This window comes from Pristis pectinata, chromosome 19, assembly GCF_009764475.1.
Source record: "Pristis pectinata isolate sPriPec2 chromosome 19, sPriPec2.1.pri, whole genome shotgun sequence".
Taxonomy (NCBI): Eukaryota; Metazoa; Chordata; class Chondrichthyes; order Rhinopristiformes; family Pristidae; genus Pristis; species Pristis pectinata.
Window position 1 is genome coordinate 16,213,136 of NC_067423.1, and position 19,787 is coordinate 16,232,922.

A 19,787-nucleotide genomic window follows, 5' to 3' on the forward strand; every position below is an offset into this window, starting at 1 on the left:
CGGCAATCACTCCCTATGTGGTAAAGTTCCACAAACCATATTTTCCCGAGTTTAGAAGGTGCTGAAAGAACATCTCTTTTGTAACACATTACAGGGAATATGGCAGGAGACTCTCCTCCGGCCAAAATGTGTAGTAGCACGTAGCATCTCAGGGCAAGGGCTGGCTGTTTAAGGCACAGAATAGTACTGTCATTCCTACAATCAGAAGGCTGGGGTCTTTGAAATTTTCTGTTCTGTAGATCCGCGGTCATTAAGTAGATTCAAAGATTAAACTCGTGGATTTTTGTCCACCTGTCTTTTTTGGTGGTGTTAATTTTGTGAGAAATGCGAGCCAGGACAAACGAGCCCAATCTTCTGAATCTTTGACATCCACTTGAGTTATCATAGAACCTTGTAACACAGAAGGCCATTTGACCCAATAATTCTATGATGTTATTTAACCAGTCCTTCAAGCCCATGAGACTAAACAGATAATTTAAGACAGATGGTGTTGAGGACAGTACACCTGACATCTCGGTTACTGTAACCTTAGAACGACTTGGATGGGAATATGTTCTTAATATGACATTGGGAAAAAATGAAAGGAGCTTTATTCTACATATAATTGTGTTGGCACTATACCATTCTCTACCACTGATTTATTTTAACTTGGTGATATTAATCCAGTAACACCTGCAATGTAGACCCTTGGAAGGAATGAAACTTGCAAGTGTGGTATATCAGGATAAGGCGACAAATTGCAGTTGTGTTACATTGAGATATTTTCTTCCAACCCTTTCTCCATATTTGTTGTGTTGACTTGCCATTCTTGATTAACCAGTGACCAGTTGGGAATGCCAGTCCTAAACACATAGATTAAACCCAAGATCTTTCTTACTTGTATGGCACAGTTAAGAACCAACCACTCCCTTTTAATTAGGTGTATAGACTGGGGATGCTGAGGGTATTCTCCTTGGAGCAGTGGAGATTATAAGGAGAACTGACAGATATTTAAAATCCTTAAGGGTGTAGACAAAGTAGATGGGACAAAACTGTTCCCATTGATGGTGGAGTCAAGAGCTGTGGGACATAGACATGAAGGTGATTTGCAAAAGAACCAAAAGTGAAAAGGGAAAAAAAAATATGGTGAGTAGTTAGTCTCTGAAATGCACCATAAGACAGTGTAGTGGAACAGAATCAACTGTGGTATTCAAAGGAAAGCTGGATAAGTAACTAAAAGGAAAAAAAAAGAAACAAATCAGGGCAGTGAGGGAGAAGGCAAGGAGTGTGACAAGCTTGATTGCTGACATACACTCAGTGCAGTCTCAGGAGGCCAAATGGATTCCTTTGGTGCTGTAATCAATCTGTGATCTAAGAATTTCCAGCATAAGAACACAATTGGTCCATGAACCTTCTCCTATTCTTCTAAATATATCAAGATATCCATTTATTACTTTCTCCATCTTGGGCCTCTCCATTTCCCCTTAGATGTTGAATGCCATTTATTTCAATTTATGGCTAATGAGTTCTACATTCTAATCACTCTTTGGGTAAAGACCTTTAGAATAGGGAAGGCTAGGGAATAGCCTGCTAAAGAAGAGAGAACCAGCCTGTTCAGTCTTTCCTAGGTATCACCTGTTGGTCAGTTGGACTCTCGACTGAATCAGACAAGTATGGTTTCATGTTCCAGTGTGATTACAAAGAAATTCAGATTAAGAGAGCCTATTTGATCAGCATCCCATTTCCCCATTCTAAACATTCACTCCCTTCACCACCACTGCACAGTAGCTGCAGCATGTACAATCTACAAAATGTATTTCAGATACTCTACCATGAAGGAGGACAAAGGCATCAGGTGCATGGGAACACTCCATGTGCAGACTCCCCAAGTCACATACAATCCTGACTTGGAAATATATTGCCGGTTCTTCATCATAACCAAGTCTAAATCCTGGAAATCCCCCTCCAATGGCATTGTGGGAGTATCTCCACTGATTTAGTGGCAGCTCATCAACTCCTCAAGGGCAATTAGCGATAAATGCTAGGCTTGTCAGTGATGTGTTGATTAAAAAACTGCTTGATCATCTTTCACATGGGATCTTAATCCAAGCCCTTCTTCATCTTCTCAGGTGGATATTAAAGAGCACATAATACTTTTTTTGTTAAAAAAGAAAAGCAGGTGAGTTAACCCCAGTATCCTGGCCAATAGTTATCTCTCAATTTTATTAGTAAAATTGATTATTGACTATTATTACTTCGCTGCGCACAAATTGACTGCTATCTTTTAACAATGACTCCATTTCAAATACTACCTTGGCAGTATTTTGCTTTGGGAGGTTCTGGGATTATGAGAAAGCATTCAATGGCCTGTACTAATGATCCTAACACCAGGATTTGAATTCTATCTTGGCAGCTGGGAATTGGCTCAGAATGGCAGCCATGAAACTACTGGACTGTGGTTAAAACCCAGTAGTTCATTTATTGTCCATCAGGGAAAGAAGTCTTATTCAATCTAGTTTTTGTGCGACTCCAAAGTCAGAATAATGTAGCTGATGCTTAACTGTCCTCTAAAATGGTCTTAACAAGGCATGTTTATCAGAGGAAATAGGAGAGAATAATGACCAGCAGGAATGAGTTAAAAAGAAACAAATCTGAGATTTTTCTTTCCTTACACTGAGTGTAATCTCTTTGGATATCATTCCAGAAAGTTTCTTTGCACCTTCTCCCTTGCTTCTATATCATGTTTGTAATAGGGAGACCTGAAATGATCAGAAGAGGAAATAAAACTGCTGTATTTTGTTTCAAACTTTGTTATTAGTTACTTTTTGCTCTGTTACCTTTTTGCAACCACTGGTGTGCTTGGTATGAAAGTTCCACTTTCGAGCTCCTTCCTGAGTAAGTTCCCCTTCTTATATTTGCTTCTTCAAATTTCTTACTATCTGACTTTCAGCACTCATTTTGTCCTTTCTGCTTCTCAACACAAAGCATTTCTTCTTTCTTCTTCACTTTTTTGGCTTTTTAATTAATTTAATTGGAACTTTCCCTTGGCAGCCAGTACTGGTGAGGAGGAAAAGAAGGGAACTTGTTCCTGGTTCTAATTTGGAGGACGCGAGAGAATGACTTCAACAACAACACACAAAGGAGCTGGAGGAACTCAGCAGGTCAGGCAGCATCTACGGAGGGAAATAGAGAGTCAACATTTTGGGTTGAGACCATCAGGACGGAAAGAAAAAGGGGAGATAGCCAGTCCTGATGAAGGGTCTCAACCCGAAACGTCAACTGTCCATTTCCCTTCATAGATGCTACCCAACCCGCTGAGTTCCTCCAGCTCCTTTGTACGTTGCTCCGGATTTCCAGCATCTGCAGTCTCTTGTGTCTCCAAAGACTTCAGGAATTAGTTTTTCCACTGGATCTTCAACATTTGGAAAAGCAAAAAACAACGAGAAATGCTGGAAACTAAAGTTCTGATGGAATGCTGACCAACTGAATCAGTAACATGTTTCTTCCCCCCAAATACTAAGGCAACTGCTGGATTTTTCCATCATTATCAGTTTTTAAACCTAGAATGTAAAGTTGTAAAATTATGGGATTTTTAAAAATCTACTTGTATATAGAATTATAGGGAATAACTTTGCAAAATAACTTTTTTCCAGGAGGTATAGGGCTAGAAATTTAACCACATGATGCTTTTTTCAGTGTTACATGATTTAAAATTGACTTTACCCAGACTGATATGTGACAATGAGTTTCAGTTTGTTGTACATCACTCTGGAAATAAAATTAGGCATGTTCTGGATTGATTCAACCTTGCATGCCTGTCTTCATTTCCATGTCACAAAATGATGTCGTTCCCCATGTAGTGAACATTAGGGGCATTACTGGGGAAATTGCAAGGTCTGTTTTCATGTACCACATGGAAACAGACCTTGCAACCCACTGCTTCCATGTCAACCATCAAGCACTTATCAGCACTAATGTCATTTTACCTCTTGGATCCCCATTAACTCCCATCACCTTATCCAATTTGCCTGCTGCCAATCTACACTTGGAGTAGCCAATTAACTCCCAACCAACACATCTTTGGCAAATAGGAGGAAGCTGAAGAATCTGGAGAAAACCACCAGTGACAGAGAGAACATAAAAACTCCATGAAAACAGCACCAAAGGTCAGGATCAAACCCAGATCTTTGGAACTGTAAACCAAGTGCTAACTTCTGCGCCACTGTGCCAGCTTGGATTGAGATCCTTGTGAGGTACGTCCCATACATAGATTTAATTCTTTGAGCCCTCCTCTTCCAACATGGTACTATCCTGCCTCCACCACACTGTTATGCATCTGAAGCCCAGGCTCAACTACCCCCTTTTCACCTTCTGATGGTCCTTGAGGCCCTGGTCCAACCCTCCAATCTCCCAACTTCATGCCCATCAACTTTTCTCCCCCCGAACTTTGGATTAGCTCAGACTCCTACCCAGCAATCCCATAAGGCCCCATATAGAGGTCTGATATCCAGCTATCCCCATCCTTCCACTGGCCTCTTATCTGATTGCTGCCCTTGACCACAGGGCCCAATCCTACTTGCAACCACCCTCGGCACTGATCCTCCTTGCACAACTTCCATTGAGCACCAAGTCATTTGCAGATCCCTCCCCCAACCTCTTGCCATGCCTCCTGATCCATCCTGAGCTTATGATCACCCGTACCTTGGGCACAGCCTCAGTCATACTCACCACATTTTTAGCTATGAAAATATGCAATGCCCATTCAGCAGTGCCCAAGGCTATTTCCTCCCTTGCTAAAATAGGTTGTATGCAAAAGCTCCATTTTATGGTCTTTGAAATACACTTACTGTACAACTCATTTGTGTTCATTAAAAGGAGCAGTCTGCAGACATAAGGAGAGCTGAATGGGCAGCTTCAGAATTCATGGCAACCCTCTGAAACATCTTCTAAAGTTCATAATTTTCTTAAACTAATGGGATGTTATTTTCAGCATTTAACTGCTGACATGTTATTCAATGGGTGTCTTAGCAATGACAGCTGGCAGCATTCCATTGGCAACCTTTCTAGTTGATGTACGACAGAGCTTGCAGCAATGCTAGCAGCTGCCAAACCAATGTCATTTATCTCTGTACGATGAAGGACAAGGACACATTTCAACAGTACCAGAGTGTTCAGAATCAGATACAACACACAAAACATTGATATGTGCTGTTTAGAGTCAGAGAGTTATACAGCATGGAAACAGGCCCTTCAGCCCAACTCGTTCATGCTGACCAAGGCATCTTCCTGAGCTAGTCTCGTATGCCTGCATTTGGCTCACATCCCTCTAACTTTCCTATCCACGTAGCCGTTCAAATGTCTTTTAAATGTTGTAATTGTACCCACCTCTAATACTTCCTCTGGCAGCTCATTCCATGTACCTACCACCCTCTGTATGAAAAACTTGCCTGTCAGGACCCCTTTAAAAGTTTCCCCTCTCACCTTAAACCTATGCCTCCAGTTTCAACTTCACAGGTTTGAACAAAATCCAGGCCAGCATTTCAGTGCAGTACTCAGACTATTACACTTTAAGAAATGCTGTCTTTTGGATGAAGTGTTAAAACAAGGCCATTGTAGCGGTTGCTACCGCGGAATAAAACAAGACTCTACTCGGAGGATTGCCAAACAGAACTGGTTTATTTTCCCGCCTTGTGCGGGCCCTTTAAGGGAGAAAAACTCCCGCCCAAAAAAACCGGCAATGACGTAAGTCCTACGTCATCAGGACTTTCCCGCGCGCGGGTTCTCCCCGTCGCTCGGAAAGACGAGGCCCGCCGCCATCTTGGGCCTCGTCGCTCCGACACCGCGCGACCCGACTGCCGAGCCGGTTCGCCCGACTAGACGGTGAGTCGCCACACAACCCCCCCCCAGAACCGGCGAGACAGTCCCCAAGGTCCGTGGGCTGTGCCAGCTGCCGCTTAGGGGGGCGGCCTCTGCGTCGTGGCGTGGCCACCTCGACAGGCTGTTGCAGATCCAAATGGGCCGGTTTGAGGCGGTCCGCCGTGAAAACCTGTTCCCTGCCTCCAATGTCCAAAATAAAAGTGGATCCGTTATTCCGTATGACTCGGAACGGTCCCTCATATGGTCGTTGCAATGGCGCCCGAGGTGTGCCCCTGCGAACGAAAACAAACTTACAGTCCCGTAGTTCCTTGGGCTGGCAGGATGGGGCTTGACCGTGCCATGAGGTGGGAATCGGGGCCAAGGCGCCGAGCTTCTCGCGCAGTCTTTGTAGAACTGCTGGGGGTTGTTCCCCTTGGTCCTGAAGGGCAGGTATGAAATCCCCGGGGACAACTAGTGGCGCCCCGTATACAAGCTCAGCTGACGAAGTGCGGAGGTCGTCTTTGGGGGCAGTGCGTATGCCGAGCAGGACCCAAGGCAGCTCGTCAACCCAGTTAGGACCCTTCAGGCGGGCCATCAAGGCCGATTTTAGATGGCGGTGAAAACGTTCCACCAACCCGTTTGATTGAGGATGGTAGGCCGTGGTGGTGTGCAGCTGCGTCCCTAGCAGGTTCGCTAATGCAGCCCAGAGACTGGAAGTGAATTGGGTGCCTCTGTCTGAAGTGATGTGGGCCGGAACGCCAAAACGTGAGACCCAAGTTGTGAGCAGCGCTCGGGCGCAGGAATCAGTTGTGATGTCAGTCAGGGGGGTTGCCTCAGGCCACCTCATGAACCGGTCCACGATGGTAAGGAGGTACCGGGCTCCTCTTGAAACCGGCAGAGGGCCCACGAGGTCGACGTGTATGTGGTCGAACCTCCTACGGGTAGGCTCGAACTGCTGTGGTGGGACCTTGGTGTGTCACTGGATTTTTGACGTCTGGCAGTGCAGACAAGTCCTGGCCCACTCACTGACCTGTTTGCGCAGGCCATGCCAGACAAACTTGCTGGCGACCAGTCGGACAGTAGATCTGATGGATGGGTGCGCCAACCCATGTACCGAGTCAAAAACGCGTCTCCGCCAGGCTGCAGGGACAATAGGGCGGGGCTGACCAGTCGCAACGTCGCAAAGTAGGGTCCGCTGACCTGGACCAACCAAGAAATCTCGGAGCTGCAGACCCGAGACTGCGGTTCTGTAGCTGGGCATTTCGTCGTCGGCCTGCTGTGCGTCCGCCAGGGCCGTGTAGTCGACACCCAAGGATAGGTTGTGGATGGTTGGTCTGGAAAGTGCATCAGCAACGACATTATCCTTTCCGGAGACATGTTGGATGTCAGTTGTGAACTCGGAAATGTAGGATAAATGTCTCTGCTGACGAGCTGACCAGGGATCGGAGACTTTGGAGAAGGCAAAGGACAGAGGCTTATGATCGGTGAAAGCGGTGAAAGGCCTGCCTTCTAGAAAGTATCGGAAATGCCGGACCGCCAGATACAGCGCTAGAAGTTCCCGATCAAAAGCGCTGTACTTCAGTTCGGGCGGTCTAAGGTGTTTGCTGAAAAATGCCAAGGGTTGCCAGCGGCCTTGGAGTAGCTGTTCCAGTACCCCACCCACCGCGGTGTTGGACGCGTCTACCGTGAGGGCAGTCGGGACGTCAGTCCTAGGGTGTACCAGCATCGTGGCGTCTGCCAGGGCGTCTTTGGCCTTAACGAAAGCAGCCGCAGCCTCATCAGTCCAGGTGATGTCCTTGCCCTTACCAGCCAGCAGCGAGAACAGAGGGCACATGATACGGGCTGCTGCAGGGATGAAACGATGGTAAAAGTTGACCATCCCAAGGAATTCCTGTAGGCCTTTGACTGTGTCGGGGCGGGCAAAATGGCGGATAGCATCCACCTTGGCGGGTAGGGGTGTTGCCCCGTCGCTGGTGATTTTGTGGCCGAGGAAATCGATAGAGTCAAGTCCGAATTGGCACTTGGACGGGTTAATCGTGAGGCCGAAATCGCGGAGGCGGGAATACAGCTGGCGGAGGTGGGAAAGGTGTTCCTGGCGGTTACGGCTGGCGATCAGTATGTCGTCCAAGTAAATGAACACGAAGTCCAGGTCTCGACCTACCGCGTCCATCAGCCGCTGGAAGGTCTGCGCGGCGTTCTTAAGGCCGAACGGCATCCGAAGGAATTCGAACAGGCCGAATGGGGTGATAATCGCAGTTTTGGGGACGTCATCCGGATGGACCGGGATTTGGTGGTATCCCCTAACGAGGTCCACTTTGGAAAAGATGCGGGCCCCGTGTAAGTTCTCTGCGAAGTCCTGGATGTGAGGGATGGGATAGCGGTCCGGGGTGGTGGCGTCATTCAGCCTGCGGTAGTCGCCGCAGGGCCTCCACCCTCCGGTGGCTTTGGGGACCATGTGCAGGGGGGAGGCCCAGGGGCTGTCTGACCTGCGAACAATCCCCAGCTCCTCCATGTGACGGAACTCTTCCTTTGCCAGGCGGAGCTTGTCTGGAGGTAATCGTCGTGCTCGGGCATGAAGGGGTGGCCCTGTGGTAATGATGTGGTGTCGTACCCCATGTGTGGGCCGAGAATTTGTAAACGAAGGTGCCAAAATCGATGGGAATTCGGCTAGGAGCTTGGCGAAATCGTGCCAGAAAGGGTAATGGAGTCCAGGTGCGGGGCTGGTGGGCTGATTTCTCCCAGGGGATAGGTCCGGAGAGTGCTAGAGTGGACTAACCGCTTCCTTCGCAGGTCGACTAACAGGTTGTGGGCCCGAAGGAAATCGGCGCCTAGGAGTGGTCGGGCGACGGTGGCAAGGGTAAAGGTCCAGGTAAAACGGCTGCCGCCAAAGTGTAATTGAAGCGTACGGGTGCCGAAAGACCGTATCGTTGTACCGTTGGCGGCATTGAGTAGAGGACCTGGTGGCCTGTCACGAGTGTCGCGGCCTGTCGGGGGCAAAATACTGACCTCTGCTCCAGTATCAACGAGGAAATGCCGTCCAGATTTCTTGTCCTGAACGAAGAGGAGGTTCTGTCGGCGGCCAGCCGCCGTAGCCATCAGCGGCGGCTGGCCCTGGCGTTTCCCTGACTTGCAGGGTGGGCGGCATCGACGGGCCTCCGCACCCCACCTCTGATGGTAGAAGCACAGCTGGTCACCCGTGTCGTCGTCTGCGTTCCTGGGGCGTGGCTGCTCGGTTGCTGGGGCCGGGCGAGGCAGGCGTTGGGCTCGCGGCCTGGTGATTTGACTGACGGACGAACCACTGTCGCGCTTGGCCCTCCACAGGACATCTGCCCGGGCGGCCACCTCACGGGGGTTGCTGAAGTCGGCATCAGCTAACAACAAGTGGATGTCATCGGGGAGCTGTTCGAGGAAGGCCTGTTCGAACATCAGGCATGGCTTGTGTCCCTCGGCCAATGCCAGCATCTCATTCATTAGGGCGGATGGGGATCTGTCCCCCAGGCCATCTAGATGAAGCAGGCGGGCGGCGCGCTCACGACGGGAGAGGCCGAAGGTCCGGATCAAAAGATCTTTGAAAGCCGGGTACTTATCTTCCTCCGGAGGCGACTGGATGAAGTCTCCAACCTGGGCGGCTGTCTCCTGGTCCAGAGAGCTAACCACATGGTAGTACTTCGTGGAGTCGGAGGTGATCTGCCGAAGGTGGAATTGCGCTTCAGCCTGGTCAAACCAGACGCTGGGCCGAAGTGTCCAAAAGGTGGGCAGCTTGAGGGCCACTGTGTTGGCTGCTGCGCTGTCGTCCATTTCGCGGGTCCAAAAGCTGTTTGGACCGTCGGGGTCACCAATGTAGCGGTTGCTACCGCGGAATAAAACAAGACTCTACTCGGAGGATTGCCAAACAGAACTGGTTTAATTTCCCGCCTTGTGCGGGCCCTTTAAGGGAGAAAAACTCCCGCCCAAAAAAACCGGCAATGACGTAAGTCCTACGTCATCAGGACTTTCCCGCGCGCGGGTTCTCCCCGTCGCTCGGAAAGACGAGGCCCGCCGCCATCTTGGGCCTCGTCGCTCCGACACCGCGCGACCCGACTGCCGAGCCGGTTCGCCCGACTAGACGGTGAGTCGCCACACCATGTCCTTTAGGTGAATGTAAAAAAAATCAAATGGTATTATTTGAATGAGGAGCAGAAAGGTCCTCAGTCTTGCCCTGGACCCAACATTTTCACCACCACCAAATCCAGAAACTCTTAATCTATTTCATTTTGTTTTTTGGCACATGCTGTATGTTAATTAGCTGTGTTTCCTGCATTAGAACAGGAAATCTACTTCAAAAGTAATTAATTGACTATAAAATGCTTTGGAATATCTGAGGATAGAAAGGGTTCTAAATAAGTGCAATATTTTAAAATTTATCTAAGGTGAGGCCATAATTACAATATTGCAATTGGCCCCCAGTGGCCAGTTGGTTTGCTTGTTTATGAGGGGCACAAGTAAATCGGCCAGGCCTCCAATCAGTGCCCAGTGACTCATCTGGGGGAATTGTATACAGGGTATTTTTTCTATTTTGCTAATTGAGCAATAACAAAAATCAACAGAACTAAAGTCAGGAAAGTTCTATTATTGGAATGTGTATAGCCATTAAACCCAAAACTTAGGTGAAGTCTCATTCTGATTGCCCAACTGCTTAGTTAGGTATATCATTACATAATGGATTATTATATTTTTTCAGAAAAATCTTTCTGCACCATCTGTTACAAGATCAGAAGTAAGTTCTATCCTTGATAATAAACATCTATACAAGTGTTTGGAGGACAGGATAACATTCCTCTGGATTTGAAAATTGCTTTACAAACATAGTCGTAATCAGATTCAAAATATCTGCACTTGATGACGTACTTTCTCAGGACCTAAAGGGGAAATAAAGGTTTCAAACAACTAATCTAGCCCCAGGAATTTTATATGGAACACCAAATGACAAACAATTGTGTTCTTTAGGAAACAACACATTGAAAAAGATAATGCATTTGATATTATGCATGTGGGTTATCACTAGCAAAAATTAAACTCTTAAGATTTAATGGATAAAGGCTGCAAGAATATGAAATTGGCTAAGCAGTAGTTCATATGACTAGACAGAGATACCATAGATTCTTAGAAATGCTATGGCACAGAAGGCAGCTACCAGCCCATCAAGTCTATGCTGGAGAATAACCAGGGATCAGTATTTTGTCCATTGTTCTGTTCAATATATTTTAATTGGATAGTACTTCAAAACACTAACACAGATACTGCAGTCTGTACAAAATACAATTCCAATAATGTAGTTCTAAGGTAGCTCATGAACCATTGTATAAACTAACAGACCACAGGGATAACTAACGGAAAATAGAAAACATTGACAAAAAAAACATTCAAAAGCAACCCTATTCCTTCGGCACTATTGTTGGGACAGAGTAGATGTAGGTTTATTTTGCTTCTAACTGTGCAATGCTGAACTGAGGATTTAAAGTAAGCCAATAATTTTAATTGAATTCCCTTACCTAGTAATGATACACCCCACCCAATGAAACATAGATAACGAAACAAATGGCATTAATGTTATGAGGGAAGATTTTGGCACATATTTCTTGTCACTGGGTTAAATGTATGATTAGAGCTAGCCTGCAGGAGATGACTTGAATAGAACTCGCACAGATGATGCCATGAGGTTCTTCATAGTGATACTATAAATAGTAACAGTGGGCACTGAGCACTACTTTCTGTTCATGAAATTGCAGGAATACAAATTTAAGAGGTACTGTTAAGAGGAATTTCACATTAAATATCCTCTTCCAGTCTGACTCTTACTTTCATGTTTAAAATATAGGACAGTAGCAAAAGAATGCAGTTGTTAGGTGCTTGGTATGAAATAATGATTTAGTTAAAAATTTGCATTTGGGACTATGTTGATGTTAACCAGTAGATTCTTGGCTAGGTGGTAGCTCTCTTACTGAATTGGAAGATTCTGTGTTCAAGCTCCATTCCTGGCAAAATCTTTTCCATCTTAATGCAGTGTTACACATTGGAGGGAAAGTCTTATTCAGGTATAAAACTGGGAGTCTGGCTCATGCCCTGCCCAACCCAACCATGGCCATTCTGGCTCTGATCCAACCTAAACATTACCCTGCATATAGTAGTATTGGGCATGCTATTGGCATGTAGTTAAACTGGATGAGATGCTACACCAGGTCAATGGGTACTGCCCAATCTACCTCAATCCAAACTCAGAGCTTTCATTATACTTAATTTTTCTGAAGAGGTGTTTTTCTACACAATGCAAAGGGAATCTGCCCAGTGTTATTTTACACTCAAGAGATTTATATTCTTTTTTTAAAAAAAAAGAACCAAGTACTTCATCATTTTCTAAGAAAACTACTGTAGACATGAGTCATTCTTCACCAAGATTTTACAATTTTAAAGTTGTTTCTGCTCTGACACAATTTACATTTAAAAAAAAAACAAAATATGCACCTAATCTTTTCAAATAGACTCTTACATTTAATCTTACCAGTGGTTCATACACTGGCCTGCACATCTCTAAGCTAGGAAGCTGTAGGTTCAAATTCTATGGAGAAATGAATACAAAAATCTAGGGTGATATTCCTGTGAAGTACTGTTTTCAACTGAGAATGAAACAAGGACCTGTCTGTTCACTAGTGGACTTAAAATATCCTATGTTACCATTATGGAGTCATACAGCATGGAAACAGGCCCTTCAGCCCAACTGGTCCATGCCAACCAAGACGTTCATGTAAGCTAGTTGCATTTGCCCACGTTTGGCCCATATCCCTCTAAACATATCCTATCCATGTATCTGTCCGAGTGCCTTTTAAATGTTGTTAACGTACCTGCCTTAAGCACTTTCTCTGGCACATTGCCCGAGGTTGCTATTAAATCTCTCCCCTCTCACCTTAAACCTATGCCCTCTAGTTCTTGATTCCCCAACCCCAGGGGAAAAAACTATGTGCATTTGCCTTAACTATGCCCTTCATGATCTTATACACCTCTATAAGATCACCCCTCATTCTGCTATGCTCCAGTGAAGCAGGCTCCAAGTCCTAGCCTGCGCAACCTCTTTTTATAACTCAATCCCTCAAGTCCTGGCAACATCCTTGTAAACCTTTTCTGCATTCCTTCCAGTTTATTGGCATCTTTTCTATAGCAGAGCGACCAAACCTAAACACAATATTCCAAATACAGCCTCACCAACATCTTGTACAAGTGCACCATGACCTCCCAAATTTTGTACTCAATGCCCTGACTGAATTTGAACAGAAAGAAACACAAAATAAGAATAATAGTCAATTTTAAAATATGCTGTTCCACCTGCCTTACTAAAAGCGCCCATGAGAAATTTAATCCACAATTTATGTAATCTTTAGGTTAGTAGTTACAATTTGCCTGGACAATTGTCAATCAATATCCAATTAATAGTCTAACACGGGTGCAAAAAGTACACATCTTTCGTACTCAAAAAGTTCAGTTGAAGCACCTGATTGATTGCACCTACAGTGCTGAAATCAAAGTACATTGTCTTCTTGCATCGGAATGAATTTTGCACAACCTGCACCCGATTGTGCAAAAGTGCCGTGGTGTTTGCAAGGCATTTAAACAGAGTTTTGTAGTGTTAAAGATAAGTTAAAGATCAGGAACAGAGACTGGATCATTACAGTATGACTTTCTCCTCTTCATATTACAACACTGAAGTAATCTACAGCGCAATTATGTATTTGCGGTGGGCTTTGTACCTCCGAATTTTTCTGTTCCAACAGTCACGTGCCCAGTCTCACACCGTCAACCCCTTATAAACTTGAACTCGCCCAAAACGCTCCATTTTTGTCCTGACTTGCACCAGATCCCGGTTCACTCATTTACCCCTCCTGCGTTTGACAATTGTTCTTACACCTAACGTGTTCATTCCTGGTTTTAAAATCCTTCGATTGTTGCTCCTCCGTGACCTCGTCTAACCCCATAATAAATCCAGTTCTTATTTCTCGTCTGATTCTGGCCTTTTGCCCATTCACTTTTAATTACTGCACCATTATTGGTCGCGCCCTCGCCTGTCTCAGCCATAACATCTGAGATGCCCCCTGGAACCCCTCCACTCTATTATTCCAGTTTAAAAACGCCCCTTGAGGCCTGCTCTTCGACTGGCGAAGGTCAGCAATCCTTTATCACCTGTGCGACTCAACATTAAATAACGTTCGTAATCGCTCCCCTGAAGCACTTTCAGGCGATTACTACATCAGGGATGCTATTGAACTCCTAATTACACATTGTTACTTACAGCGGTGCAACAGCAAACCTTAATGCAGAAAGGATCAATCCCAACGAGGCACCCACTCCATAACGGACGTCCCTACGGTGACTTTTGCTTAACAACCTTTAAACATACTTGTATTAACCCACTGATCATTCTGCCGCTAAAACTGGACCAACATCTCAAAGAAAACCAACTCCTCATGGGCTTCGAGAGTCCTGATTGGCTATCACAGCTCCCCGTGGGCTCAAGGGAAGGAGCCGATTGGCTGGACCAGACATGACGGCTGCTTGGATGCTCGTGCGCGTCTTCCAGAGCAACGGGCGGAAAGGGCGTTGGATGAAGTTCTTCGCAAAGCAAATTAATGTAAAGTTGTCGAATTCTTTCATTGTTTTTATAGTTGTAAGTAATTTGTGACAGAAAGACGTCGTGTTTTGATGTTTATCATCTTTCATCCAACGTTTTCTCGGTGTTGGGGTGTAACGAATAAACAAGGTGGAAAGATTCAGTTCCACAGATGCTGCCTGACCTGCTGAGTGTTTCCAACATTTGCTGTTGGTTCACATTTCCAGCATCTGCAGGGTTTTATTTGATTTTCAATTAAGTGTCAAGAGCTGGGAAGTTTCATCCATGAACGTATTTTGGATTAAATTACCTTTTTTTAGTTGATTTCCCTTATTGCCAGAACTGGAAGCAAAAAAACCGAGGCCTCATTTGCTTTTGCTGGAGGTTTTAAACCTGGTGTCCTTGACTTCAGAGATTTTTACAAAAATTTTAACACTGCATTGTTAAGTTAATCTTCAATTTACAGTAACTTGAGATCCAATAATGTTCCTTACACTGATTTTAAAAATATGACTTTGGAAAAGATTTTTGCAACGAGAATGGAGATGTGTTTGGACTGATTGCCAAATCTTTTTGAAGAATGCAAGTGACATTTTTATTATATATCATAACAAAATTGTAAAGAGCCATGTGAATTTAAACACTTTATAACATGGCAAAATAGTCATTCAGTTAACCATTGACCAATCAATTGTTACTTGGGCAAATATATAATGCACTATAAACCACATTGAACGTGAATGTTTTTGTTTGGTGAGGATGTATGTTGGGAAAAATGCTTTGTGTTTCAAATCCCTGTTCAACCACATGACACCCTCAATTCTGCATTCAATTCAGCATTGCCACTGCACTGAAGTGTACAAAATTCTTACTGGGCTTGACACAGTAGATGTGGGGATTGGGCTCAGTTGATGTGTATTTTCAAGATACATAGACTTTTTTGTATTAAAGGAATTGAGAATTATACAAGTTAGTGGAGGAAAGTGATACTAAGGTAAAAGAGTAACCACAGTCCCCTTGAATGGGAGAGCAGGCACAAGAGGGTGAACAGCCTACTGCTATTACTTGTGTTCTTATACAAAGTACCCAGGTTTTTCCTTTAAAGTCTTGAGGGAAGCATGAACACACAACATTCTGATTCCAAGGTGTTAGTGTTGTCAACTGAACTAAGTTGATGAGGCATTCCAGAGACATTAGCAAATTTGTCTGGGATTCAGGAGTCTCTCTTAGACCTCAAAAGACTGGTTGTTGAAAATTTCCATATTTTGATATTTCCTTTGATATAGAAGCAGGCCATTCAGCCCAATGAGTCTGTGATTCCTTCCAGAACAATCCCATTCTCCCACTAGTTTTCACTGTAACCTATTTTCTCTACAATCCCATCACTCCACTCCTGTCCAGATTCTACAGTTCACCTGTTATATGATAGAATTTCAGATAGTTTCAGGGTGAACACCACAGGTCCAACACCAGTCTCTTCATCTTAAATAAGGGCTAGTACAATGGAATGAAGGGGAGTTGTCTAGAGTAAACTGGGTAAATAAGCTAAGAAATAGGTCAGTAGCTGTTTAAATATCTGCATTGGCAGATATTTAAACAACTAGTTCATAACAATCAGCAGAAATTTAACCCAACCAGAAATAGGGGTTTCATGAAAAAGAGAAACCACCCATGCCTAACAATGAAGGTCAAGGATAATGTTAAATAGAAAAGTAGGGTATTCAAAGTAGCGAGGGCTAGATGCAGACCAGTGTATTGGGAAATTTTCAGGAACCAGCAGCGGAAGATGAAAAAGCTCATGAGAAAGGAGCAAATTGATTTTGAGAAAAAACTTCCATGTAATATCAAAACAAACAGTGTAAGTTTCTATGGATATCTAAAAAGGAAGAGAGTAGTAGCTAAGGTTAGTTTGGGACTTCTAGAGAATAAGCATGAGGAATTAATATCAGGAAACAAAGAAATAGCAGATACATTAATCTTCACTGTAGAAGTCACTGCAAATTTCCTGTTGATAACAGATGGGCTAGTTTTAAATAGATTGGAAGAACTTGTAAAAATCCCAATCATGAGGGATGAAGTATTAGAAAACTCATGGGACTAAAGGTAGACGAGTTGCCAGGACCCGATAGCCTATATCCAAAGGTTTTAAATGAATTGGCTGCAGAAATGATACACCCACTGGTTGAAGTTTTTCAAAACTCATTGAATTACAGGATGGTACCAATGGATTGGAAATCAGCAAATGTGACTCAGTTGTTCAAAGAGGGAGGCAGACAAAAGGCAAAAAAAAATTATAGGCCAGTAAATTTAACATGTACTGTTGGCCAGATGCTAGAGTCAATAGTCAAAGAAGAAAAAGTCAGTCATGTAGGAAAGCTTAATCTAATCAAACCAAGTTAACATTATTTCATGAAAGGCAAATCATATTTGACAAATTTGCTTGAGTTTTTTTGAAGATGTTACAAGCAGAGTGAATAGATTGGAACCTATAGATGTGTATTTGGATTATCAAAAGACATTTGACAAGGCCCCACATAAAAGGTTAGTGCACAAGTTCAGAGTTCATGGTATTGATGAAGTGTATTAGCATGGATTGAAAGTTGGGTAACAACAGAAAACAGAGACTTAGAATAAATGGGTCTTTTTCAGGCTGGAAGTATGTAAATAGTGGAGTACTCCAGGGATTGGTTCTTGGTCATGAGCTATTTATGTGTTTATGACCTGGAGGAGGGGGCAGAATGTAAAGTATCCAAGTTGGCCAGTGACATGAAAATAGATAGAAGGTCAAGTTGTCATAAGGATATTGTGACTGTGCATTGGGATATAGATAGATTGAGTCTGGTTGAAAATTTGCCAAATGGATTTTAATGTGGGAAAGTGTGAGAACATGCACTTTGCTAAGAGGAATTAAAAGGCAGACTTTTTGTTATCTAAATGGGAAAAAAAACTGCAAATGAATGAAGTGCAGAGGGATCTAGGGTGTTCTTGTGCATGAATCGCAGAAAGTTAGCAGGCAAGTTGGCCAATGGCATATTGGCCTTTATTGCAAAAGGGTTGGAATTTAAAAAGAAGGAAGTTTTTTTATGATTGTATAGGGTGTTGGTGAGGCCACACCTGGAATATTGTGCACAGCTTTGGTCCCCTTACTTAAGAAAGGAAGTAGTAGCATTGGAGGCAGTCCAAAAGGGCAAATTTCAATTAATGAGAGGGTTGTCATATCAAGAGAGGCTAAACAGGTCAGGTCTGTATGCTTGGAGCTTAAAAGAATGAGGGGTGATCTTATTGAAACATAAGATCCTAAGTGGGGCTAACAGGGTAATGTTGAGATGTTTTAACTAGATGGAGAATCTTGAAGGAGGTGTCATGGTTTCAACATATGGGGCCAGTCATTTAAAACAGGTATGTAGAAATTTCTTCTTGCAAAGAGTGTTTATATCTGGAATTCTCTGCCCGAGCCTTGTGAAGGCTAGCTCATTAGAAGTATTTAAAGTGAAGGTAGATAGACTTTTGAAAGATTGGGGGATCAAGGGCTATGAGGACCTGGCGCAGAGGAGGTAGAGACTTAGGGTAGATCAGCTGTGATCATACTGAATGGCAAGGCAGACTTGTGAGACCAGATGGTCTACTACTGTTGTTTTCATGTGTTCACCAGGAGCAATTTACACTGGTGAATTAACCTTCCAGTCCACATGTTTTTGGGATGGGCAAGGAAACTGGAGCACCCAGAGGAAACCTATGTGATCTTTACATAGATAGCACCTGAGGCAGCTTCTTAATAAAATAGAACAGTGTTTTTAATAAGTATTTAATTATACATACAGAAAATCTGGAAGTACTCAGTGTTAATATTTCAGATCACTGATCTTTCATCTGAAGTATTTTACTTTTGAAGTTAACAAGATTAGTCTGTGTTTTATGCTTAATTTTACTTGTACTCCATTCTCCATATCATTTGACTGTATCACATTCTCATTGCTGTCACTCTTATCTATATCTTTCTCACCTTCAGGTTTGATTAAGTAATGCTGCTTTTTCTCACTGTCTAAACTTCTACCAGACATTAGCTCTAACTGACATACAAGGCTTGCAGGTCTAATTTTATCTGTGTTTGTCTCAGTTGATCAGATATTGCTGGCATAGTGTATCACATGGAAATTGGTATGAACTGAACATTTTACATTACTCTTTGGATTGTATATACATGCACAGCAAATTACTGGAAATGTGAACCAATAATAATGCAGAAATGTTATATTGCATCTGAGAATCTCATAAAAATTGTGCTAATGAACTAACTCCTTTACTGACAGAAGGGGGAAAGAAACAGTGAACAATGGAGACTGAAATAAAATGAATTAGGATCAAAGTATTTCATTTTATATATCATATTTCCTTATGACACAGAAGGAGTTTATGCTGGCCTAGAGCAATTCCATCCATCACATTCCCTCACGTATTTCCCTATAAGTTCATCTCTCACCTGCCTATTAACCAACACCAAAACCTCTTCCCACACTCCGATTTTTATTTTGCCACTCGCCCACACAAGAGGCAATGTACAGAGACCAGTTCACTTAACAGCTAGCACATCTTTGGAATGTGGGAGGAAACCAGAATACCCGTGGGAAACCCACATGGTCACAGGGAAAATGTGCAGGCTTCATACAGACTGCACCAGGGATCAGAATTGAACCCAGGTTGCTGGAGCTGAGAGCCTGCTGCACACTACCTGTAGTGCAACTGTGCTATAGGTACAAAAAGAGAAATAGGGAGGAAATAGAAAAGACAGAGAAAGGAAAAGTAAAACAAAAATCAAAAGAAAATGTAAGGTGATGTTGTAAGCCAGTTGTATTATGTATTGGGATTGTTTTTGGAAAATTTTATGTTAATGGCAGAGTATGTGTGCAAATCATGCAAATATTTTTTACTGTATCCTGAAATTATTTTTGAAAATCTAATTTCCATTTCTGAATGTCTTGCTTCATAAAAATTAATGTTCTCTTACTCTAAGAGTGTGATGACAAGTCTGGAAAAACATACTGCCAGGACATGTACAATTTTCTTTAAAATAATTTCTGGTATTACCAGTATGCAGTGAGGAGGCCTTGCTCCCAAAACAACCCTGATAGCCAGCAAAGTTGGGAGGCACCTTTTGCCTTCCATAAAATCTCTAATTAGTTCTCAGTATTTATTACTTCCAAAGAATTTAAAAGACTACTAAAATTGAAGCAAATAAGATGAAAATTTGTTTTAACTCTATTTTAAAAATTTAAAATCATACATAACTTAAAAAATCAAGTGAACCAAATAATTTAAG

At 43.5% G+C, this 19,787-nt stretch overlaps 2 protein-coding genes across 2 annotated transcripts in view; one reads left to right on the top strand and one right to left on the bottom strand.

Moving 5' to 3' along the window:
- Window positions 1-14,289, bottom strand: part of LOC127580465 (interferon regulatory factor 6-like) — a 49,478-nt gene extending 35,189 nt beyond the window's left edge. The window contains exon 1 of the mRNA XM_052033974.1: window positions 14,153-14,289. The gene's annotated coding sequence lies outside the window, so the exon portion shown is untranslated. The remainder of the gene's footprint in view (window positions 1-14,152) is intronic.
- Window positions 14,290-14,400: 111 nt separating this feature from the next.
- The window catches only part of LOC127580504 (uncharacterized), a 37,629-nt gene continuing 32,242 nt past the window's right edge, over window positions 14,401-19,787 (top strand). The window contains exon 1 of the transcript XR_007957828.1: window positions 14,401-14,491. The gene's annotated coding sequence lies outside the window, so the exon portion shown is untranslated. The remainder of the gene's footprint in view (window positions 14,492-19,787) is intronic.